Raw genomic sequence first — 26,036 nt, forward strand, 5'->3', positions numbered from 1 at the left:
ACCAGACCACCTGACTGGCCTCTTGAGAAACTTATATGCAGGTCAGGAAGCAACAGTTAGAACTGGACATGGAACAACAGACTGGTTCCAAATAGGAAAAGGAGTATGACAAGGCTGTATATTGTCACCCTGCTTATTTAACTTATATGCAGAGTACATCATGAGAAACACTGGACTAGAAGAAGCACAAGCTGGAATCAAGATTGCCAGGAGAAATATCAATAACCTCAGATATACAGATGACACCACCCTTATGGCAGAAAGTGAAGAGGAACTAAAAAGCCTCCTGATGAAAGTCAAAGAGGAGAGTAAAAAAGTTGGATTAAAGCTCAGCATTCAGAAAACAAAGATCATGGCATCTGGTCCCATCACTTCATAGGAAATAGATGGGGAAACAGGGGAAACAGTGTCAGACTTTGTTTTTCTGGGCTCCAAAATGACTGCAAATGGTAGTTGCAGCCGTGAAATTAAAAGATGCTTACTCCTTGAAAGGAAAGTTATGACCAACCTAGATAGCACTATTAAAAACAGAGACATTACTTTGCCAACAAAGGTCTGTCTAGTCAAGGCTATAGTTTTTCCAGTAGTCATGTATGGATATGAGAGTTGGACTGTGAAGAAAGCTGAGCACTGAAGAATTGATGCTTTTGAACTGTGGTGTTGGAGAAGGCTCTTGAGAGTCCCTTGGACTGCAAGGAGATCCAACCAGTCCATTCTGAAGGAGATCAGCCCTGGGATTTCTTTGGAAGGAATGATGCTAAAGCTGAAACTCCAGTACTTTGGCCTCCTCATGCGAAGAGTTAACTCATTGGAAAAGACTCTGATGCTGGGAGGGATTGGGGGCAGGAGGACAAGGGGACGACAGAGGATGAGATGGCTGGATGGCATCACCGACTCAATGGACGTGAGTTTGAGTGAACTCCGGGAGTTGGTGATGGACTGGGAAGCTGGCTTGCTGCAATTCATGGGGTCGCAAAGAGTCGGACACGACTGAGCTGAACTGAACTGAAGGAATGTAGAGGGGAAAATATGTTTCTCCTTTCCTCCTCCTTGAGAATTCCAGACCCCTCTCTCCTTGGGGACCCCTGGACTTCTTATCAGCCTGCCCAGGAATTGACTCTCTCAATAGCCTGGGTAATCTGAACAAGAGAAATTTGCTTTTCCCAGTCTGGAGGCTGGGACTGCAGCATCTGAGTGTGGGCAGGGTTGGCCCTTCTGTGGTCCGTGAACAGACCTCTGTCCTTGGCCTGTGAGGAGCTTCCCTCTCTCTGAGTCTCTGCGTTGTCTTCCCTCTCTGTGTGCATCCATGTTTCCTCTCCTTCTGAGGACACTGTGCATCTTGGATTAGGGAACATCCCAATGAGTTTCTTTCAAATTGATTATCTCTTTAAAGATGCTATCCACAGATATGTTTACACCCTGAGGGAGTTGGGAGGAGGGCTTCAACATCCGAATTTTGGCAGGAAGACAATCCAGTCCATAATTATCGCATTCTCAGGACGAAAGCCCACAGCCTCCACGTGTTTGTATCCACACATGGTAAATAAATACTCATGTCTGGAGCTTGACTCCATTGGTTTCCGTTTGTGAAAAGGATAAGATGATCAGGAATGTCACTGGGTTGTTACTTTGTAAAGAGGGTTGCCATCCACAATCAGCAAGATACAGGCAGTTTGAGGCACTGCCAGGGACTAAACCCATTGGGCATGTTTCTTAACCTCTGTAAGGCTCAAGTTCGTTCTGTTTGGAACTTGTGGAGTAATTAACTGTACACGTTCCATGGAGTCGTTGTAAAGATTAAAAGAGATGATGGTAGACAGCAAATGCTCAACAAGTGTTTCTATTTCTGTGACACCAAGGAGGATGCAGAGACAGTAAACGTAACAGGAATCAGAAGGAAAGCTGGGATGCCAGGGCTTCATGTCAGAGCTGCAGTAGAATTTTGTGGGAAGAATCAATGCGGCATTTAAGTCAGAGAGGTGGGCCTGAGCAATGAGAGATGCGGAGACACACACATGTGGAAACAGGAGACTCCCAGACCTGTGAAAGGAAACAGCCCAGAGGCCAGTGATTGAGGGAACAGTTTGAATCCTAGTTTGAAGGACTAGGTTACCTTGGGCAATAGAATTAGAGGGATAGAATGTGCCAGTGATTCTCATTCTTGGGTACTCTTTAGAACCTCCTGGGGGAGCATAGAGGTTATTATACTACATAAAATAAGTCAGAAAGAAAAGACAGATGTTATGTGATGTCATATGGTTGAAGCTGAAACTCCAATACTTTGGCTACCAGATGCAAACAACCAATTCATTGGAAAAGACCCTGAAGCTGGGAAAGACTGAAGGCAGGAGGAGAAGAGGGCGGCAGAGGATGAGATGGTTGGATGGCATTACTGACTCAGTGGGCATAGGTTTGAGCCAACTCCGGGAGTTGGTGATGGACAGTGAAGCCTGGCGTGCTTCAGTCCATGGGGTTGCAAAGAGTTGGACATGACTTAGCGATTGAACAGCAACAACATATGATGTCACTTTTATGTGGGATCTAAAGTATGACAACTACAAAACAGAGACAAGACTCACAGACATAGAGAACAGTCTCGTGTTTGCCGGAGGGGTGGGGTAGGGGCGGGGTGGACTGGGAGTTTGGGGTCAGTGGATGCAAGCTAGTATATATGAGATGCATGAACAGCAAGGTCCTATTGTACAGCACTGGGAACTGTATCCAGTCTCCTGGGATAAAGCATAATGGAAAAGAATATTTAAAAAAACAATGTGTATTTGTGTAACTGAATCAATTGGCTGTCCAGTGGAAATTGACACAACATTATAAATCAACTATACTTCAGTTAAAAAAAAAGTTGAGGCATCACGAAGAGATTCTGATTTGTTCAGTGTGGAGTCAAGCCCCAGTTTATTTTATTAAAGCATGTAGCTGAATTGAGAACTGTAGGATTACTTCAGAGTACATTATAATCACTTGAGGAACTTCACTAAAAAAGGTACCAGTGTTCAGGTCCCAAGCCCAGAGCTCCTGATCTGATGGTTCTGGACTGAGGCCCAAGCATCTGATGTTCTTGGCATCTCTTTGGTGAGTCCATTCTGAGGTCAAGGTTATGGCCACAGAGCCTTCAAGGACCTTTCCAAGTCTCAGACTTGACCCTTCCTAAATTATGAAGTGCTGATTCTTCGATGAAAAATGTTATTTTGTATCACACAAACTTGCCATGAAAAAAAGTTGCTTATTTATATGGGGAAACATTTGGCTGGAAAAAACAACTTAATGACTACTAATGTTTACAGGACAGAATAGAGTTGGCTTTGTCCAGGTGTACTTTGGAGCCCTGGCCCAGGTAGAGTTGAACCTCAAACAACACAGGTTTGTACTGCACAGGTGCACTCATACATGGATTTCTTGCACTAAATACAGTACTACATGATCCAAGGAATCCAGGGACATTTGGTATATAAGATGTTATTGCATCCCAAAGAGTATCTTGGCAGATTAACCTTTTATGATGAATATGGGTAAATACTTCTTATTACAACACTTTATAATACAGGAATTGGAAGCCAGCTCAGCTTTCAAATTAAGAAGCTCTGGTTAAAGGAATACTGTGTTGCAATAAAAGTTAACATTGTATATTCTTATATTTACGACATAAAATATGTTTGTGATTATTGAGAGAGAGGTAATGCTAGTTGTATACATACTATATGGTATGTTTTTGAAAAAGAATGTTTACAGAATATGTGTAAAGAAAACTGAAAGATCCAAGTATTGTATCTACTTATATCTGGATGATGAAACAGCACACATTCGTTATTTTTCTTTTTGTATTCTTTGTATGTTTAAACTCCCACCATGAACATATTCCTTCATATTAGCTGTATTTGGGTTTTCTGTTTGCCAGTCATTCCTTTGCTTGGATCTTTCTCTTTATGCCTTCTGTAAGATTGACAAGGTACTTTCATGTGCTTTTTCACTTATTTTCAAGCTGAAGGCATTATATTAACACATTCCTGTGGTAGTCTTAATGCAGACCTGAACTTTTCAATGCAATACTTAGTTTTATAATTTTTTAGTGAAATCTAAAGAAGGAAAGTTATGACCAACCTGGATAGCATATTCAAAAGCAGACATTACTTTGCCAACAAAGGTCCATCTAGTCAAGGCTGTGGTTTTTCCAGTGGTCATGTATGGATGTGAGAGTTGGACTGTGAAAAAGGCTGCGAGCTGAAGAATTGATGCTTTTGAACTGTGATGTTGGAGAAGACTCTTGAGAGTCCCTTGGACTGCAAGGAGATCCAACCAGTCCATTCTGAAGGAGATCAGCCCTGGGATTTCTTTGGAAGGAATGATGCTAAAGCTGAAACTCCAGTACTTTGGCCACCTCATGCAAAGAGCTGACTCATTGGAAAAGACTCTGATGCTGGGAGGTACTGGGGGCAGGAGGAGAAGGGGAAGACAGAGGATGGGATGACTGGATGGCATCACTGACTCGATGGACGTGAGTCTGAGTGAACTCCGGGAGTTGGTGATGGACAGGGAGGCTTGGCATGCTGCGATTCATGGGGTCGCAAAGAGTTGGACATGACTGAGCGACTGAACTGAACTGAACTGAAAATCACTAACTCTAAGAAAGATGACTTTAACACATTTTACCTTTCCTCTAAAATTTACTGCTTCTCCTACTGTCTATGTTATTGTTGTCTAGAATAGGTTCAGATTGTCCTTCCCCATTCATATAAGTAGGTGTTACTATTTTTATAATTAAGACTTATTTAAATTTGCCAACATCTTTAATATGTTTTACCTGATTTCATGTTCATTATTACCTTTTACATCTCTTTTCTTTCCCGCTTTCATTTTTCTTCTTGTCAGAGCTTATCCTGTATTCATTCTTCCAGTGAGAGTCTAGGAATAGCTTGTTATCATTTCTTGCAAGACACCCAACTGGGTGTACAGCACAGGCTTTTTCTCTTTTGAATAAATATTAAAAAGTACTATTTTTTGGAATAAATATTTTATTACATTTATGGTGCAGAAGTGAGGAACATAGGCATGTTTTATCTGGACCTGAAGCACATATATCATTTTTAAGATTTTTTTGAACAAAGTGCAGGAGGACTAAGCAAACCAGAAACACTGTGGCCCTTCAGTCATGGTATCAAGCAGAGAAAAGACTGGCTTTGGTGTAATTTGGCTGGAAATTCACTTGAGGTGGAACTTAGGGACCTCCTGTTCTGGGAAATCAATGGTTATGGTATGTTTTGCTTAATTCCTAGAAAGATTTGAAAAATCCTTCTAACAAAAACAGAAAAAGGACAGCAATTAGGATAAAAATAAATAAAAAGGTAAATAGGGTTTAGAAATAATGAAATAAAGCTATAGGTTTTTATGTTGTGTTTAATTAATTAGCTTGTACATCATGTAAATAGTCTTCCACCTCTCCTTGACAATGTGATTTCCTTAATAACTTGCTGTTGGAAATCTTGTCCTTTCTAACATTTCTACTAAGCCCTTTGAATTAGTTGTTTTCTTTATGGAGAAATAACTCGTGTCCACTGCTGTAGGAAGCTAGGTATTTGGGCCACAGGTTAATAGCAAAAGGTATCATTATTCACCCCACTTCAATTGCTGAGTGCTAAAGAATTGATGCTTTTGAACTGTGATGTTGCAGAAGACTCTTGAGAGGTCCTTGGACTGCAAGGAGATCCAACCAGTCCATCCTAAAGGAGATCAGTCCTTGGTGTTCTTTGGAAGGACTGATGCTAAAGCTGAAACTCCAATACTTTGGCCACCTCGCATGAACAGTTGACTCATTGGAAAAGACTCTGATGCTGGGAGGGATTGGGGGCAAGAGGAGAAGGGGACGACAGAGGATGAGATGGCTGGATGGCATCACTGACTTGATGGACGTTGAGTCTGAGTGAACTCCGGGAGTTGGTGATGGACAGGGAGGCTTGGCATGCTGCGATTCATGGGGTCGCAAAGAATCGGACACGACTGAGCGACTGAACTGAACTGAAAGACAAATAAACATAATATATCCCCTTAATGGATTTTGAGCTTACCCATTTAGATTTTAAACTGCCATCATATCCAGGTGAAAAAGCTGAGCAGCACACCCCCGGAAACTATTTCCAGTTTATAGTTACAAGTCTGCCTAAGCTAAAGAAACTAAGATCAAACAGAACCAACTTCCACTGGCAAAAATCTATAAATGGTGGATGTAGAAAACATTTATTTAAAAATGCATCACTGAGTTTGCATAAAAGAGAAACCTCCAAATGGCAGAAGTGAAATGAGAAAACCATCTACATAAGGATGTGGGATGATGCTTCAGCAATACCTCTAGTTGCATAGACACGGGTGATGTCTGGGGCCTTAAGCAACCCGGGGCTGTGAGGAGCAGTGGTCCCTGCAAGAGGCAGGTGATTGGAACTGGCATCTCTGCGTGAGAATATGACCCTCAGAATGCTTCCCCCACAATGAAAAGAAAATTAATATTAAACTTCACATAGTTTGGATAAATGAGAAACCTTGTTTCTGTCTGAATGCTGGGAGGAAAACAAAAAGCAATGTATCTCTTGTAAGAACTTGAAATCTCTTTCTGTTCCTAAGGTGGATTTTGTAGACCAAATTTATATTACATACATTGTGATTTAATCTCAAGGCAAGAAATTAGTATTTCCTTTGGTCCTTGATCAGGGAAAGCTTCAAGCTCAGAAGCCTTCCATTTCTTTATAATCAGTGACCTATGTTCTGAAGAATGGGCTTCCCTCGTGGCTCAGTGGTAAAGAATCTATCTGCTAAGGAGGAGATGTAGGTTTGATCCCTGGGTCCAGAAGATCCCTTGGAGAAGGAAATGGCAACCCACTCCAGTATTCTTGCCTCGGAAACTCCATGGACAGAGGAGCCTGGCAGGCTATGGTCCCCAGAGTTGCAGAGTCGGACTTGACTTAAATAAAAACGATGACAACAATGTTCTGAAGAACAGACAAGTACTATGAAGTGGCCCTCAGAGAATCAATATTTTGGCTTTATCATTTGGGTTTCTTTTTCTTTTGACATGTTTTCTGTTTTACAGAGCAGCGCAGTAATGGCTAAAGCATTCGTGCCAGGCTTTAGGCTGAAATGTTCAACTTCTGACTGTCCTTTAAAGTATCTCAGCACCATGAAAAGCCCTCAATTTCATTCTGTTTTATTTCATTAATTTATTTTATTGAAGTGTAGTTGATTTACAATGTTGTGTTCATTTCTGCTGTACAGCCAAGTGACTCAGTTATACATGCATATATGTATACATTTATGTGTATACACACACACACACGTGTTCTTTTTTCTATTCTTTTCCATTATGGTTTATCCCAGATGGGATATAGTTCCCTGTGCTATCTAGTAAGACTTTGTTTATTCATTCTATGCATAATAATTTGAACTGCTAATCCGGATCTTTCAATCTTTCCCTCCCTCATCCCCCTATACCCCTTGGCAACCACAAGCCTATTCCCTATGTGAGTCTGTATCTGTTTCATATATAAGTTCACTTGTATGATATTTAGATTCCACGTGTAAGTGATACCATAAGGTCTTTGTCTTTCTCCATCTGAATGACTTCACTTAGTTTGATCATCTCCAGGTTCATCTGCAGTACGACTCATGCATGTTCAGCTGTGTCCAACTCTACGACCCCATGGACTGTAGCCTGCCTGGCCCCTTTGTCCATGGGCTTTTCCAGGCAAGAATAGTGGAGTGGGTTGCCATTTCGTCTTCCCAGGGACCTTCCTGATCCAAGGATTGAACCTGTGTCTCCTGTGGCTCCTGCATTGGCAGGTGGGTTCTTTACCACCAAGCCACCAGGGAATGTTGCCACCAATGACATTAACAATTTCCAATTGTCCTGCTTTGCTAGGTCTCCTCTAGGAGATGTGTGGGACGCATCAGAGGGTATGTATTGGAGGAATATTCCATGGTGAGAGTTGGGCTTACAAAGAGGTCACTATCCATAACAAACATTTGCCTTTTCTTTATTTCTCTACCTTTCATAACTCAGTTGTCTTTCCCCTAATCTCCCTAAAGAGATTCTCACTAAAGTTTTCCAACCAGCCCTGGCTCATATCCTTTCACTATCTGATGTGTTGGGCTATTTGCTGTTCTGATACCTTTATTCTATACCAGGTAGAGGTATGGAACGTGATCTGGGAGCCTTAAGATCCCGAGCTTGGAGAGCACAGACCAAGGAAAGCTGGGTGACCAGTTCTTCCTGAAAGATCCCTTTCACACACACACTGTGAGACAGAGGACAGGGAGGGTCCTCGGGGGACTGTGTTCATTTCATGGAAAATGGTTTCATTAGTACAACTTGGAAAGAGTAATTCCCATACCTGTATTTCAGAATTTCAGAGTGATCTGGGATCCAGAGGTCCTTAATAGCATCACATTCTTTGAGTGTTTTTGACCTTTGAAACTTTCTCAAGCTAGTTTATAGACAGGGTCCTTCTAGTATCCAACAAATCCTTGTAGAAAAACTATAAATCCTGATACAAGAAAGGCTGCAGCCTTATGGCTCAGGAAAGGCAAGTGTGAATGAAGTTCTCAACCTGGAAAAAAAATGAATTATTTCTATTATTACACCAATGCATTAAAAGAATACACGTATAGCTCACAGAATGAGTTATTTCCACCTGGACTGTCTCTAGTCTGTAACCTCTTGGAAAAGTAGATGCTTTACTTATCTCCCGTCAGGTGTTTGCAATCTAACTTATAATGTCACTGTTTATAATTACTCAGTATATCTGTCTACATAGAGGTGTACCTTGTTTTTGTCTGAGATATGGTTGTGAGCAGCCAAGGACATTACACAGATGAGTCAGCTGAGGGATAATGGATAAATTTACTGTACAGGACCTTGCTGTGGCACAGGGGTAAAGAATCCACCTGCCAGTGCAGGAGACCCAAGAGCTGTGGCTTTGATCCCTGGATCAGGAAGATCCCCTTGGAGTAAGAAACGGCAACCCACTCTGGTATTCTTGCACGGAAAGTTTCATGGACAGAGGAGCCTGGCTGGCTACAGTCCCTGCAGTCAAAAAGAGTTGGACATGACTGAGCATGCACACACAAATCATTGCTGGACAGTATTTCAGTGCTGTTTTCCTTAATGTTCTGGGGTTATGTAGAACATAGAGATTCAATACATATTGATTATTACTTCAGTGTGCACTAGTAGGAGATTTGTGATTTGAAGTCAGATTTTGTTTTGTTTTAATTACTAGGACTGCGGAGGGAAACACACACACACACACACACACACTTCTAGTTCCCAGGGTATTGTAATTGTAATGTGATTAATATTTCAACATTAGCAGTATTGGCATTTGACTGTAATAATTTTTATCTCTATTTTCCAGCTGTTGTATTAGTACTAAAGTTTAATTTTAAAAATAAAAGCTTGGTGTAATAGAAATATTGGGTTGGTAATATAAGAGTTTAGTTTCCAGGAGATACTAGTCTGGAAGTTTACTCCCTATCTCTTTCTATAAGCGGCTGATTCTCTTGTAATGCACTCCATCCTTGTCCCTTTTCAGATTTGTTTTAAAACCCATGGAGGGATTCCCCTGGCAGTCCAGTAGTCGATACTTGGGCTTCCAATGCAAGGAGTGTGGATTCAATTCCTAGTCTATCCCACATGCATTGAGGCCAAAAAACCAAAACATAAAACAGGAGCAATATTATAACAAATTCAATAAAGACTTTTAAAAGGATCCACATTAAAAATAAAACCCTTGTACGTATTTTGGGAAGTATGAGATACCTGAATATACATCATTTTTACAATTTACATTGTTTGTATTAAAATCCAAAAGCTAATGATCACCTGCACAATAGTATATTCTTAAAGTTATATGTATCTGTTGTTTTAGTTAGTAGACGAAAATATAATTCCCTAATTCCTTTTTGTTCCCATAAAGTTGGAGTTTGCATTTTATCTAAAAGAAGATACAGCTGTTTATAGTCTAGAAATGTTACATCATGTCACAGGTAGTTGAAAAGAATCCCAGAGCCAAATGTGTGTGTGTGTGTGTGTGTATTTAAAGGATTTGCCTCTGCTGAGAAAATACAGCAATAGGAAGAAGGAATCTACCTTTAAAAGTTTATGTAATAGGAGAAAAATATATAAAGAATATATTGTTTTTCTTCACAAGTCAGAGCTCTAATACCAAGGAACCCTCTCAATTTACCTGGCTTTAATGTCCCTGCACAGAAGCAGAAGACTGGAGCTTTAAGGAGTCATCCTATGGGCGACTGGCCATGTGGTTGTCATAAAAAGCCTTTATTTAGCGCCCTCTACAAATAAGCACACAGCAGGATAAAGGACACTAGTTAGAATGACTGGGGGGTAGGTAAACAGAAGGAAGGACTTGGAGCAGAGTGTCATCTGGCTGAGAGCTTATTTCCTGAATCCTGTGGATCTGGTTAAAACCCAGCAGAGATGCCAATATGTTTCTGTTCAGTAAATGCTACCAGGCTCCAGGCCACCAGGCCACCAAGGCTCACGTGCGGCGTCCCGTCCAGGCAGTGCCTGCGATGACCTGAGTTAGGTGTGCAGAGCGACTTTCTCCTGCTCACAGCAGCATCCCTGGGTTCCGTCTGCTGCTGCTCCTGACCTCCGGGTAGCTCAGTGGCCTGAGCAGAGGGCCAGAGGAGACACTGTGTACGCCACTTGGATGAGATCTTGAACTTGTTTCAGAGCCAGGCTGGACTTCTCTGAGAAGCTGCTGTCACGTGTGCCCCCGGGACACCTGTGTCTTCAGAAGGGTGGGAAGATATGAGGGCGGTCAACCCCAAAGAGGGGAGCGTGGAAGCCTGGAGAGCAGGTGCTGGTAAGCCTGACCAGAGTCTGGGGCTCGGGGATCCTGCTTTATTGTTTTGTCCAGTCAGATGCAAGTTTGTATTTAATGCTCACGCTGTATCTACCTCCCATGAAAATATTAACAGTGTGCATCAGGTAGAATATGATTTTGTTCCATTTTCTCAATAGAGCAGTTTCCAGCTTTCAACTTGATCGTCCGTGTTTTTCTTTGAAAAGACATGATAAGACTTGTAAGATAGCCCTAAAGATTACAGGGTGATTAATCATATTTGTGTTTTTATTTTCTTGAGTAATAGCTAAGTCAAGAAAGAGGTAATTAGAATGTCAGTGTTTTCTGAAGAGAAAACAATAGCTGGTTGTTTAATTGTGCATGAGTTTTGTTTGTAGTCCATGTTTTCTGTGCTTTGCTATCGTGCATTCAAAGAATGAAAAAGACTTGAGAAGTTGGAGTCATTATTGGAAGGGAATCAGTCCCCAGATAGGAATTTTTAAATTAATTTTATCAGAGTATAGCTGGTTTACACTGCTGTGTTAGTTTCTGCTGTACAGAAAAGTGATCCAGCCGTATGTATACATATATCCCCTCTGTTTTGGCTTTCCTTCCTATTTAGATCTCCACAGAGAACTGAGTAGACTTCTCTGTGCTATACAGTAGATCTCTTTAGTTACCTACTTTGTACATATGATCAGTAGGGTATGTACATCAGTACCAATCTCCCAGTTGGTGTCCATATGTTTGTTTTCTATGTCTGTATCTCTATTTCTCTCTCGCAAAAAAGATCGTAGACACAGAATATAGAAAAATGCTATAATGATCTTACTCCCAAATGTGAAGTTTGTGTCACTTTATCCAAATAATGGATTCTGAATGCTTGTGAAAGGGCTGAAGCTTTCCACAAACACAAGCCGTGACACTGACCACAAAACAAGCAGTCAATGGTGTATGTGAAGCAAGCTCAGCATCATGGTTGGTGTTAGGTCTTATGTGTCTTCTCCTAAGAGACAGAGGGTGCGATGGCTGCATGGTATCGCCGTTGCAACGGACATGAACTTGGGCAAAACTCAGGGAGATGGTAAGGGACAGGGAAGCCTGGCATGCTACAGGCCATGGGGTTGCAAAGAGTCGGACATGTCTAGGCAACTGAACAGCAATGACAAAGACAAATTAGCTGGTCTTTGGGGTGACTGTGGTCCACAGCTGAGTAGGAGGCTGTGAGACACATAGCCCCAGAGAAGGATGCACATGGCTCAGATGGACCAAGTGGTAGAAATATTTTCACTGAGTAAATATTGTTAATATACGTTTCTGAATTGATAGATGGAAGTGGGATTTTTTCCTCCTATTTACATGTGGACAGTGGCCTCCATGAAAGACATTCTTCACCTTACTGTTGATGGGATGTCAGAGTAAACAGTACCCAGACACAAGAGAAAGGGTCTTTTAAAATAAGGTCAACCTTAGCCACTCTTAAAACTCAACTTTCTATTTGGGTTCTGTAATTAGGGAAGCTGTGTGTACCATTTCACAGACTTTACTTGGTTTATCAAGCATCTTTGGTTAGAAATAGTAATTTGTTTCCATGTAGGGAACTCAAGATAATTACATCAAATTAACATAAGTTTCTAAGATGGAATGAGGGATAGGTATTAGATGAGCAGCATTCAAATGATGTTATCATTTGAAACAAGCCCATTCTAGGTGCTAAACGGGAAAAAAAGAAGTAGAAGAAGAGAAATATGGAAAAGAAATATGTAAATATGATGATAGCCACAGAAAACATTAGTACAGAAAAATTTTTTCAGATCCATAGACTTTTTTTTGACTGTGCCCTAGGGCATGTAGGATCTTAATTCCTGGACCAGGGGTGGGACCCATACCCCCTGCATAGGAAGCATAGAGTCTTAACCACTGGGCCAGCAGGGAAGTCCCAATATCCACAGCCTCTTTTACTTCCCCACAGTCAGACTCCATGGTGCCAGGCTCAGCTGGGGGCGAGGGCCCTGATTACTGAGGGTGTGACTGTCCTTCCCCTGGTTCTCACCAGTGCACCTGTGGGGCCAGCCCCTCCATCTCTAGACCCGGATGCTTGTGTGTCTGTATGACAGAGCCAGTGTTGCCCCATAGGCTGGTCTGAAGAATATTCACTGGCTCCCAACGTGGGACACAGAGGTAGATGAATGTCAGCCCTCCTGCCTCGCCAGTTTCCACACCAAATCCCTAGCACTTTGACAAAACCTGAGAGGACTTCAAGATGATCTACAAAAAATAGTCTCTGCAGCGTCTATGTACCGGGTTCATGAAAAGCTGGGCCTCCTAGTTGGATGAGGCCAAGTTCCAATCCCAGCTCTGCTAGTCATGAACCATGTGACCTAGGGCAAGTTCGCTGGCTTCTTGAGCCTCATCTATAATATGGGATAAATAATATCGACTTTGCCATATGCCTGTGAAAAATACATGAATTAAAAACAATGCACGTGCTTATTTAGCACAATATTCGGCACAGGCTCACTCAACTAATGTGTATTTCCCTTTCTCTTTTCAACTAGCAACCATCTGGCTAATTTTTTATTTGAGCCAGTTTATTAAAGCATATTTGAAAGTTTGGGGTAAAGGAAAAAATAAGGATTCTAGGTAGAGATCAAAAAATCTGTTTTTGTTTGTTTGTTTGTTTGTTTGCTTTAGGAGGAGAATGTTCAGATTAGTCAGTTTGTTTCAGGCTGGTATTTTGCACTTGCCTTGGTAATGATGAGATGATCCATCATAGTTCAGTATAATTTTTTCCTTTGCTGATAGTTATTTTTGACCATTATCTATACTTTAAGCACAGTGTACTTAGTTTAGATAAATGAAACCTGGGTCTTAATTCTGCCATTATATCATTTGATCATTTCATTTTCTAAAGCAAACTAGAAGCAGTCGGCGCCAATTCTTCAATGATTTCCCCTTAGATTAGATTAGAGAAGTTTGTTGTTTCTGGAAACTGAATGATAGGCCACAGTAAACATGACTTTGGAGGAGTGACATCATTTGAAAGCATTTCAAAGTTTCGTTGTGATCATTGCTGTTCTGTCATCCATGGTCATGGGGGAGGGGGGTCAAGAAGTGTAGGAAATCTGGTAAGAGGAGGGTGATTCAGTCTGAGGGGGGAAAGTGTAGTGAGTGGGCCATTAAGTGTGATCCCACAGTCATCAGAGGCCTGCATCTTTAAAAATATTGAAGCTGAGAGCCCACCCCATCTCCCGAGCTCTCAGATACACCAATTTGGGTTGTCCTTTTGCCCCCTGGAGATGAGCCCTGTGAGCGGCAGGCTGGGCGTCCGTCCAGCACAGCTGGAGGAAGCTCTGTGTCCTGTTACTGGTCACTCATGAGCTCCTGGCTGACGTCTCCTCCTGCCAGTCGTCCCTGGGCTGAGTAAAGTCCCAGGTAGGGAGACTGCAGAGGAAGTGATGGGGTTTACAGAGCTTGGCAGGACCACAGCCCGAGATTGAGAATGGGATCAGATCATCTAAAGTGAGTGTTCTGGGGTCTACTGACTGGCAGGGGTCTGCTTGCGTTTGTCATCTGAGTCCATGAATGTCTCTCTGAAATGTCAGAAGAGAGATGAGAGGAGGGGCTTTTCAAGCCTCTGCCTGGGACTTCTCTCCAGTGCTGGCTTTAAGGGACCACAGCGTTTCAGGTCTCTGCCTACAGGAGGGTAGCATCTTCTGTGCATTGGTTCAGGAAACGGTTAATCAGACTTGCCAGGGCCTCAGTGCTTGCTACAGCAGGGTTCTCTGTAGCATAGCACAGAGCACTTTGGATCGGTAATGCGGTAATCAATGAGAATCTGTACACTGCAGAGATCTGTTTTGATGACAGCGGCACTTCTGGCCTTGTTTAATGTCACCACTCTATAATGTTGGACACTGCAGGATTTTTTCATTTGTTTCTGATTTAGAATGCAAGGACCACAGGGGATGCTATTTAGCATTTCTTTTGCATTTCAGTAGATTTCTGACTGTGTTGTGGATTTGCTGCCATTGCTAGCTAAAGTTTAGTGATCTGATGCCAGCAGCCTCTCTTTAACCCCTCCAGTGCTGCTGTTATGTTGGCTGTGTTTCTGCAGCTTCGACTCCTTCATACATTGCACTCAGGAACAGGTAAACCAAGCTCTAATATTAATCTTATGCATAAGTGTAAAATGAATGGGATATTTGTTTCATTATCCGAAACAGTCAGATATGACTCAGGAAACTCAAACAGGGGCTCTGTATCAACCTACAGGGGTGGTATGGGGAGGGAGATGGGAGGGAGGTTCAAGAGGGAGGGGATATGTGTATTCCTATGGCTGATTCGTGTTGAGGTTTGACAGAGAACAACAAAATTCTGTAAAGCAATTATCCTTCAATTAAAAAATAAAATGCTTTATCAAGAGTCTATCAGGAGAGAATAAGGAATTTGACCAGGGAAATTGCACAGATATGTTATTAACATCATTTTGGAATGCAATGGTAATCATCTAGTTATATGAGGTTATTTTCATGTTTCATGCTTCAAGTGAATACCTGAAGTGTGCATTTAGTTGTCTATGATTTAGTATTTAACTCTCAACTTGATGTATGTATAATATACAATTAATTCAGAAAGTACGTATTTTCCTTTTCTTACTGACCCAAGACAACTGTTTTCCTTGCTTACTGAATTTTGCTGAAATCAGAAGGCCTCATACCTTAATCTTCTAAAAATACAAAGGAGTGAGTTTATATATAGATTGCTATTTTGAAGCATTTAAACAAAGGTTGCCGAGGCTGGGTTTCCTGTGACTGATAGCCCTAATTGTAGAGCATGTTATGGAAATGCCTGAATTTCTGTGTGATCTTAAGCTGTGGTTTGAAGGAAAACCTGCTAGGATAAGAGGACCGGGGAGTCAAGTCAGAAAGAAGGGGGAGGGCCAGGCAGTGCTTTGAGTCCAAGATTTGGGTATGTGTCCTCAGATGATGGAGCAGCACCCTGGCCCCCGTTTCCATATGCCAGTGTGGGGAAGACTCTGCTGCTCATCTTAGTAGGGGTAGCATCACAGTGTTCAGGTGCTCAGAATTGTCTGATGGTTCTGTCTGTGCAGAAGAAGACCCCACTGTGAAGTTTTTAAAGGTATACAATCTTCTGAGTAAAGGGGGGCCATGGAGCTCTTTGAGTCCTCCCTTCACAGCATTTTAGAAACTGAGGCTTTTCTGAAAGGGAGCTTACAGCTCTTTTAAACTGATAAATCTCTCAGCTCCACTCTAAGTCATTTGCCAAACAAGCCTTGAGGAGTCTGCGGTGTCCTGAGGGCCCCTGCTGGCAGACTGCCCCCCAGGAGGGACAGGAGTCATAGGGTCCTGCTGCAGTGATGCAGGGCTGATGCAGACTAAGAGTTCTCTGGATGCCTTCCAGGGCTGCAAGCGCACCTCCCTCCCTGGCAGTACACGTGTTCAGAGGGCAACTGAGGGCAGCTTCCATCTTCTCTTCTCAGTAGAGGACTTTCAAGAGGTTCGCCTCCTGCCGAGGGCAGGCGTAGGATCTGACAACCAGAGGTGACCAGAAGAGCAGCTTCCAGCCACCTTCACCCACCCCTTGATGAAGTGTGAATCAGTTGCTGCCTGTCCAGTGCCAGCTCCCATCCCTGAGTCTAGACACAGTTAATGTTGCTTCAGGGAGGATAGAAGGATTTGATTGTAAACTGAGTCACATGCTGGCAGCGTAGCTGATCATCCCTGATGGATGAAGACAGTGGATCTTGTGTTCATGCTCATCATCACTGGGTGATGCAGACCCACCTGCAAGAGGAAGGCTGAGTCTGTGACAGTCCCCCCTCACTGTGCAGGAGTGGGTGATGAAAGATGAACAGCATGGCGGGCTTCTCTGCCCAGCTCCAGGGAGCCCATCTTGTGTGAGACATGCATGGAGGGAAGTGGCTTTGTTAGGAAAGTGACTCTCCATTGGGTGGAAGGGGGTCCCCTCAGCTGTTTTCTGACTTTCTGACTTTACATGGTGCTGTTAGTCATTGCCTGTGGTTGGAAAGCTCTTCAGGAGAAAGTGGTGTGCTCATTTTCAAGGACTACCTGGGAATATTCCTGAGAGCACTGTCAGAGGTTTGGAGAAAGGCATTTGCAAAAGAAAGATAAAAATCTGAGTGAACTTCAAGTATATATTCTTTATATTCTTCCCTGTACCTCTCCAGGTAATCCACAGAAACTTTTAATAAATGAAATAAATGATTTCTGTTCTCAATTTTCCAAGGCCAGGGAGATTAGGAAGAACTATGTCAAGTTACAACATAGAGGAATCAATGGAAGAATTAGTAATTTTAATAATAAAAAGCCTCTTGACGAAAGTGAAAGAGGATAGTGAAAAAGTTGGCTTAAAGCTCAACATTCAGAAAACTAAGATCATGGCATCCAGTCCCATCACTTCATGGCAAATAGATGGGGAAATAGTGGAAACAATGGCTGACTTTATTTTGGGGGGGCTCCAGAATCACTGCAGATGGTGATTGCAGCCATAAAATTAAAAGACAGTTACTCCTTTGGAAGGAAAGTTATGATCAACCTAGACATCATATTAAGAAGCAGAGACATTACTTTGTCAACAAAGGTCCGTCTAGTCAAGGCTATGTTTTTTCCAGTAGTCATATATGGATTGTGAGAGTTGGGCCTATAAAGAAAGCTGAGTGCCCAAGAATTGATGCTTTTGAACTGTGGTGTTGGAGAAGACTCTTGAGAGTCCCTTGGACTGCAAGGAGATCCAACCAGTTCATCCTAAAGGAAATCAGTCCTGGGTGTTCATTGGAAGGACTGATGTTGAAGCTGAAACTCCAGTATTTTGGCCACCTGATGCAAAGAGCTGACTCATTTGAGAAAACCCTGATGCTGGGAAAGATTGAGGGCAGGAGAAGGGGACAACAGAGGATGAGATGGTTGGATGGCATCATCGACGGTTAGATCGCATCATCGACTCAATGGACATGAGTTTGGGTAAACTCCGGGAGTTGGTGACGGACAGGGAGGCCTGGTGTGCTGTGATTCATGGGGTTGCAGAGTCGGACATGACTGAGCAGCTGAACTGAACTGAATTAAGGAGACTGCTACAGTATTTATTATCTGGCTTGTAAATTGCAGGCTAATGAAATGGGTTTAGGTCTTGGACAGCCTGCTTCAGGCAGTCCATCTTTGGTCATTAAAGAAGGGAACTGTTGTAACCATATAATGAATTGGTCAATTTGTTGCAGAAGTGCAAGGAAGAATTTTGGATGCCCACTTAATTTAGATAGGTTGTTTCAGAGGAAGTTTTATATGTATTATGTAAGTTTTAAAGATTTGAGAGAGAAATGTTGACAAACTCTAAACATTGAACAAATTTTAAAGCTGACTTCAGTAAAAGGGGGCATATTGATAGTAATAAAATGTATGTTCTATCAAATACGTTTTCAGCAGTGTAACATCTGTTGTATATTTTAGACTTACTAATAGTTTCTGACAGTGTTTTTCTTTCTTTTTTTCTCTCCAGGGAATGCTTAGCCCTTGATACTTGTTCTTAATGTTTAAGCAGGTCCAAATTAGAATAATATTTATTCACTTGAAGTTTTACTTTTATTTCAAAATTATAATTTCTAATAACATTTAAATTATATAAAGTTTATTATTTATTCTGTATTTTCGCATTTAGCAAATGTCATTGAAATGAAGATGCTCATCAGGGAGATCAGAGAGGAATAGCACGTCTGTATATAGTATTTCTCTTGCCTATCGATACGAAAGGCTCTTGAAAATGTGCTTTATGAGTCTTGAGAGCACACGAATGTGCTTTCTGATGTTAATTTCTTTGCTCTCTATATGTAACTACAAAGCTCATTTTCCCTAAGTATGGTTTCTGGATTTCCTGAATGTCTAGCTTAAATGGGGGTCTTAATGAAAACCTCTCACTGAGGCTGGGGCCCTGTGGGAGAGGAGCTTGAGGTGAGGCACCTGGGTAGTAGAGCAGATCCCAGGCTGAGTCACCTTCATCCAGACTCGTCACTCCTTTGCTGTTAATTTGGGTAAAGATCATGGACCCTTTATAGAATTTGAGGAAATGGAGCACTTACTCACACACACAAAATTTTACATGCAATCTCAAGGAGTGTATTGAACCCCGGAGTCTAATCAGAGACCATGTCCAAAGGCTCAGCTCACATATCCCAGGTTATAATGCTGTGCTGTTCTTAGGACTCTGCAACTCCATGGACTATAGCCTGCCAGGTTTCTCTGTCCATAAGGATTCTCTGGGCAATAATACTGGAGTGGGTTGCCATGCCCTTCTCCAGGGGATCTTCCCAACCCAGGGATCCAACCCAGGTCTTCTGCATTGCAGGCAGATTCTTTCCTATCTGAGCCATCAGGGAAGCCCCAGGTTATAAACCTTGCCCTAAAGGTCACAGAAACAAGAGACTTGCAAGAGACTTGACATTCAGTGGTAGAGAAAGTCTGCCAACTTGAAGGTAACCTGTTTCCCATTCTGAAGTTAGTAGATAAAACCAAGCTCCTTCATAGGGGAACAGAGGAGGTCCCCGCCCCTGGGTGCTAACTAGGATAATCAGAGACCTTGGCTTGTTGGAGCCCAGACCCCAGGCCTCACCTGGGAAGACCTGCTTCAGGATTTGTTGTTCAGTTGCTAAGTTGTGTCCAACTCTTTGCGACCCCATGGACTGCAGTATGTCAGGCTTCCCTGTCCTTCAGCATCTCTCAGAATTTGCTTAGATTCATGTCCATTGAGTCAATGGTGCTATCTAACCAGCTCTTACTTAAAAACAAACAAACAAACAAAAACCAAAAAAAAATCTTAATTTCCATTTGATGTTTTTATGAGTTATGTTATTGCAGGTCATAGTGAAAAAAATCCATCCCAAGCTGAATTCTGTGAACAAGAATAAACGATTAGATACCTTGATATAAGTAAATGGATTAGAAATGACTGAAAACCCAAATATAACCAGCATGCCAGCCTTATTTCCCTGAACCTGGAGGTCTGGACAGGGCTTGTTTCTGTTCAGAACAGCTTGACAGAGACCAGGTTTTTCCTGACAGTAGGTCTCTTTGACCAAATGCTGTGATACCCTGACTTAAAGGCCAGCATTGTTCTGGGTGGAGACACATAGTTTTAGAAATCTCTGTGCAAGATTGGCCTTAGTCTATTAGATTTTGCTGCAGTCGGAGCTCTTCAGTGAAGGCAGGAAAGTGATAGAACAATCGAGCACAAAACAAAAGCCTCAAAAAACCCCAGTTTATTCTGAAAGACCCCTAGAGGTTGGTGGGATACCCATGTTTTGTCCTGAGAAGGATCCCTCTTTGGAGTGTTTGCTTGAAATTGTCTCCGCTGTGTTCGTTGTACAGAACACACTGTCTTTGGTCTCTACCAGCCCTGGTTGCTTTGACGGAGGTCAATGGCAGTGGGCACATTTCTGTGCATTGAAGTAACAGCCCATCTGGACGTTTGCACTAAAATGCGATACAGTGACAGTTACCCCAACCAAAGATGGTAGCAGGTTCAAAGAAGTGTGTAATTTTTTGTTGTCAAAACTATTAGTGCATCACTTTAGAAAACAAGCAGAGCTGTTGAAATTCTTCATAAAAAGTGAAATTATAAAGGCGAGCAATATGTTGTCTTTGAATGTTTTGACCCTTTTCCGCAGGAGAAAATGCAAACTAGACAAGCAAGAATAATATAGAGTTTCTCATTTGAAAAATAAGTATTTAGTTATTAGAATGCAGTTGCAACAATTATTTTAATCCAAGTTCTTTAAAAATATATTTGAAATATGAATAATAAGCTGCTTATACCTAAAAGTGTATACTACACTTAGAGTCTTGCCAGGTAGAAAGAATATGAGCTTGAACTTAAGAGATGTTACTGACTCATTTTAAAATGGAGATTAGACTTTAATTTGATTTAAAATATATATAAAATAAAAGTCTGTATATTTAGGGAAATTTTAAGTCAAGCTCTTGTTTTTAATAACATTGGAACCATTAATATTATAATCACTATAATAATTAGTTATTTCTCATAGGTTATATCCACTTCTCCAGCTCATTTTTGCTGTGATCATTAAGATATCTTAACTGAAATTTAAGTTTCTTTATATAAAATCAAGTGCAGTATAATGATCTTATGTAGTTAAGATCATTGAAGTTATTTGAGCAATCTTAAATGTGCTCATTGGAGAATGCAATGGCACCCCACTCCAGTACTCTTGCCTGGAAAATCCCGTGGATGGAGGAGCCTGGTGGGCTGCAGTCCATGGGGTCGCTAAGAGTTGGACACAACTGAGCGACTTCACTTTCACTTTTCACTTTCATGCATTGGAGAAGGAAATGGCAACCTGCTCCAGTGTTCTTGCCTGGAGAATGCCAGGGAGAGTGGAGCCTGATGGGCTGCTGGCTATGGGGTCGCACAGAGTCGGACATGACTGAAGCGACTTAGCAGTAGCAGCAAATGTGCTCATAGTTATTGGGAGAAATTACATAAAGGTTTTTTTTATGGATTTATAAAGTTTGATATAGAAATTACATGTAAAAAGTATTACTTTTAACATTATTGAAATGACATTCAATTTATTCGTTTTATGAAGGAGTTAAAAGGTAATTTCAAATTTCAGACTTAATGTCACTGAAAATTTTTCGTAACAGTGCTCACATTATTCAGTTTCAGCTTTTTTTTCAACAAATGTCTGTTTATTTTATAATTTAATTCTGTTGCATAATCAGTCCTCAAGAAAAGGAAATCAGTCCCCAAGAAAAAGAAGTGCAAAAAGGCAAAATGGTTGTTTAACAAGGCCTTATAAATGGCTGAGAAAAGAGAAGTTAAAGGCAAAGGAGAAAAGGAAAGATATAACCGTTTGAATTCAGAGTTCCAAAGAATATCGAGGAGAGATAAGAAAGCCTTCCTCAGCAATCAATACAAAGAGTAGAGGAAAAGAATAGAATGGGGAAGACTAGAGATCTCTTCAAGAAAATTAGAGATACCAAGGGAACATTTCATGCAAAGATGGGCTCAATTAAGGACAGAAATGGTATGGACCTAACAGAAGCAGAAGATATTAAGAAGAGGTGGCAAGAATACACAGAATAACTGTACAAAAAAAAAGACCTTCATGACCCAGATAATCACGATGGTGTGATCACTCGCCTAGAGCCAGACATCCTGGAATGTGCAGTCAAGTGGGCCTTAGGAAGCATCACTATGAACAAAGCTAATGGAAGTAATGGAACTTTGCTGAGCCATTTCAGATCCTAAAGATGATGCTGCAAAAGTGCTTCACTCAATACTCCAGCAAATCTGGAAAATCAGCAGTGACCACAGGAGTGGAAAAGGTCAGTTTTCATTCCAATCCCAAAGAAAGGCAATGCCAAAGAATGTTCAAAGTACCACACAATTAACACTCATCTCACATGCTAGCAAAGTAGTGCTCAAAATCCTTCAAGCCAGGCATCATCAGTACGTGAACCATGAACTTCCAGATGTTCAAGCTGGATTTAGAAAAGGCGGAGGAACCAGAGATCAAATTGCCAGCATCCGCTGGGTCATTGAAAAAGCAAGAGAGTTCCAGAAAAAAAAATCTACTTTTGCTTTATCGACTACGTCAAAGCTTTTATCTGTATGGATCACAATAAACTGTGGAAAATTCTTAAAGAGATGGGAATACCAGACCACTTTACCTGTGTCCTGAGAAATCTGTATGCAGCTCAATAAGTTAAAACTGGACATGGAACAACAGACTGGTTCCAAATCGGGCAAGGAGTACATCAAGGCTGTATATTCTCACCCTGCTTATTTAACTTCTAAGCAGAGTACATCATGCTAAATGCCAGGCTGAACGAAGCACAAGCTGGAATCAAGATTGCCAGGAGAAATATCAATAACCTCAGATATGCAGATGACACCACACTTATGGCAGAAAGCAAAGAAGAACTAAAGAGCCTCGATGAAAATGAAAGAGGAGAGGGAAAAAGTTGGCTTAAAACTCAACATTCAGAAAACTAAGATCATGGCATCTGGTCCCATCACTTCATGGCAAATAGATGGGGAAACAATGGAAACAGTGCGAGACTTTATTTTTTGCCGGGGCTCCAAAATCACTGCAGATGGTGACTGCAGCCATGAAATTTAAACAAGCTTGTTCCTTGGAAGTAAAGCTATGACCAACCTAGACAGAGTATTAAAAAGCAGAGACATTGCTTTACCAACAAAGGTCCATCTAGTCAAAGCTATGATTTTTCCAGTGGTCATATATGGATGTGAGAGTTGGACTATAAAGAAAGCTGAGCACCAAAGAATTGATGCTTTTGAACTGTGTTGTTGGAAAAGACTCTTGAGAGTCCCTTGAACTGCAAGGAGATCCAACCAGTCCATCCTAAAGGAAATCAATCCTGACTATTCATTGGAAGGACTGATGCTGAAGCCAAGGCTCTAATACTTTGGCCACCTGTGTGAAGAACTGACTCACTGGAAAAGACCCTGATTCTGGGAAAGATTGAAGGCAGGAGGAGAAGGGGACAACAGAGGATGAGATGGTTGGATGGCATCACTGACTCAATGGGCATAAGTTTGAATAAACTCCAGGAGTTGGTGATGGACAGGGAGGCCTGGTGTGCTTCAGTCCATGGGGTTCCAAAGAGTCAGACTCAAATGAGCAACTGAACTTAAGTGTACTGAGAAAAGGCAGTTTTGTTTGCTTCACTTTGTTCTTACTTGAGAGACATCACTTTTGTTGAGCATCTTTAGAAGACAGTTCAGCCACTTTGTGTGTAGGACATTATGCAAAAAGCAATTAACCATCTTTTTCTCGTGTTTTTTAATTGCATTCACAAAATGTCAAAATACAGCATTCAAAGGGAGAAAATAAATAATATTTATAGTGCATGACTCTTTAATACATGGTAAATTTAAAGCAGTATTTGATAAGCAGTTACTACATGTTTCTGTTGTTCATAGTATTGATGAGTGATAATTTTGAAATTGTGAAAATGTAGCCTCCAACCCCTGGATTGCTGAGTTTAACAATATGCTTAATATTTACCAGCCACCTTGTTATTGATGCTATTCCTTTTTTATAATTTTAAGTCAGATACTTTTCATCAGAATTGCAACTTACTCTCTTTTGTTTTAAATCAGGAAAGGGGGGAAGAGGGTTTCATCTTCTTTTCATAAAAGTTTATATGTCATAAAGTAATAATTGTTGCCTAATGGATATTGTCTTACCTTTCATTTATTTTGTTCCCTGGTAGTATGGTTGTTTTTTCATAGCGACTCACAGTTTTGAAGTGTTGAGGGCAGGTAAAGCCTTGCCAACTTGTTTGACTTGGTTTTGTGCTTTTTTTTTTTTAAAGTTTCCCATTCCTGTTCTCTTAGAATTCTCATTGTTGTCAATGTGTTTGTAGCAACTCCTTGCTGGCTTACAATGTGCATCTTCAGTGATCCTGTGGGGTTGAATGTCAGAGAAAACTGTCATATGATTGTGACCATAAAGTTATGAGTGAAGCCTGCTGGATTTTTAAAAGAGTACAATCTAGGAGCTCAGATTTGTGATACTGGTTGTCAGATGAGAATCTTTTTTTGCTTGCTTTCCATTCTTTGGCAAGATTCCCAAGTAAAGTACAGTAATTTGCTATTTACTGAATGCTTTGGTTTAAGCTCCGGATAAGCTAACATCTGTATATCAGTTGCATCTTAGTTATTTCTCATGGAAGCAAGGACATTTTGAGATTGATAGATGGAAAAATCTATATTTTAACAAAAGCAGGGTTTACAGTTAATATAATAAATATTATTCTATGTATATTCATTTTTATTTTATTCCCACTATACAGTCTACCTTTATACCAAAGAGACTTAACATTTTCACTAAAATGTAAAAATACAGCCATATGGAATCAGTGAAAAATGTGTGAAAAAGATTGGGAAGGGAGAATCAAGGTAGGCATTTAGTTGTAGATTTAACCATAAACATCTTAACACATGTGCTTTGAGAAAAATATCATTAGTTAAAAATGGACAGCATCCATAACATGAAAACAAAGTGTTTGCTCAAGTGCTCACTGATGGTCCTGACACAGACTCCATAAAGATGGCTCCTCTATACAGTTTCCTGGAGAAGACAGTCAGTAGCGGCAGCAGTGTGATCTGTGTGATAATCTGTGTAATATATAACATGCTGAAGGACAGCATAGCAGAACAGTGGGGCAGACTGGGGATGGCGTGCAGTCGAGGTGCATGGCTGTGGTCTGGGTTAATGCCAAGCTGGATTTTAGAACAGCTAAATGCATTCATTGCATCTCCCTCACCAAGACCTTGCTCTGCGTTACTGCTTTGAGTTAAACATGTCAGAAATATCCAGGGATAGGGTGTTCCAGAATCCCCCCTGAGCTGTGCCTGGGTAGGTCAGTGTAGCTGGATGACTGAGGAGTCCTGGGTTTAAATAACCAGCGGAAGCCCGTCCTTCCCAAGACAGCACCCATGAGCAGCCAAGAAACCATGCTGAACACTTTGAAGGCCAGCAAGCTATCCTGATGTTTCCAAGTAACAAGCTTTGGTAGGAAGGTTTAATCTAAGAAGGATGTATTTTGAAATGATTGTATTGGAATTGTAACTTTGGTTTCATCTATCCAAACCTTAAATGTTCGGGGCCTCTAGGAGAGAATTCCTTTCCTGTGTCAGTAGGTTAATCTCTGATCACCTGAACTGAGATGTCTGTGTGACTAGCAGTGTGTGGCCTGTGCACGTGTGGTTTGAGGATGCCTCGTTCCTTTGGTTTGTTTTTGCTTTGATACTTGCATTGCCTCCTCCTACCACCTGGAGTGGGAGCCCAGTTGAGAGGTTGTGCCTGTGAACAGCTTGACTGTTTTGGCACTGTGGTGGCGATCTAGGCCAGTGACCTTGGGGTGTTTTGCAGTCTGGTTTCTGATGGCTATAATTTTGAAGGTGTATGAATATGAGTACTTAGCAGTTTTCTCTAGAATAATGTGGAGGTGTAAAGTGTTCTCCAGATTGCTTTGCCTGTTGATTTCCCATTGCCGGTCAAGGAATTCCCAACTTAAAACAATCTCCTTTAGTAGATCTATAAATCATTTGCTTCCATACCCAGAATAAAAAAATGACAAATTAACAAGA

General features: G+C 41.3%; 1 protein-coding gene across 37 annotated transcripts in view; it reads left to right on the plus strand.

Annotated features, from left to right (window-relative positions):
- The window catches only part of RIMS1 (regulating synaptic membrane exocytosis 1), a 606,383-nt gene that overhangs the window by 379,849 nt on the left and 200,498 nt on the right, over window positions 1-26,036 (plus strand). The window contains exon 1 of one of the 37 annotated variants that reach the window (XM_070795728.1): window positions 14,265-14,384. The exons of the other annotated variants lie outside the window; for them this stretch is intronic. The gene's annotated coding sequence lies outside the window, so the exon portion shown is untranslated. Of the gene's footprint in view, window positions 1-14,264; window positions 14,385-26,036 lie in introns of those variants that run through there. 37 annotated transcript variants of the gene reach the window in all.

Source organism: Bos indicus, chromosome 9 (genome assembly GCF_029378745.1).
Source record: "Bos indicus isolate NIAB-ARS_2022 breed Sahiwal x Tharparkar chromosome 9, NIAB-ARS_B.indTharparkar_mat_pri_1.0, whole genome shotgun sequence".
Lineage (NCBI taxonomy): Eukaryota > Metazoa > Chordata > Mammalia > Artiodactyla > Bovidae > Bos > Bos indicus.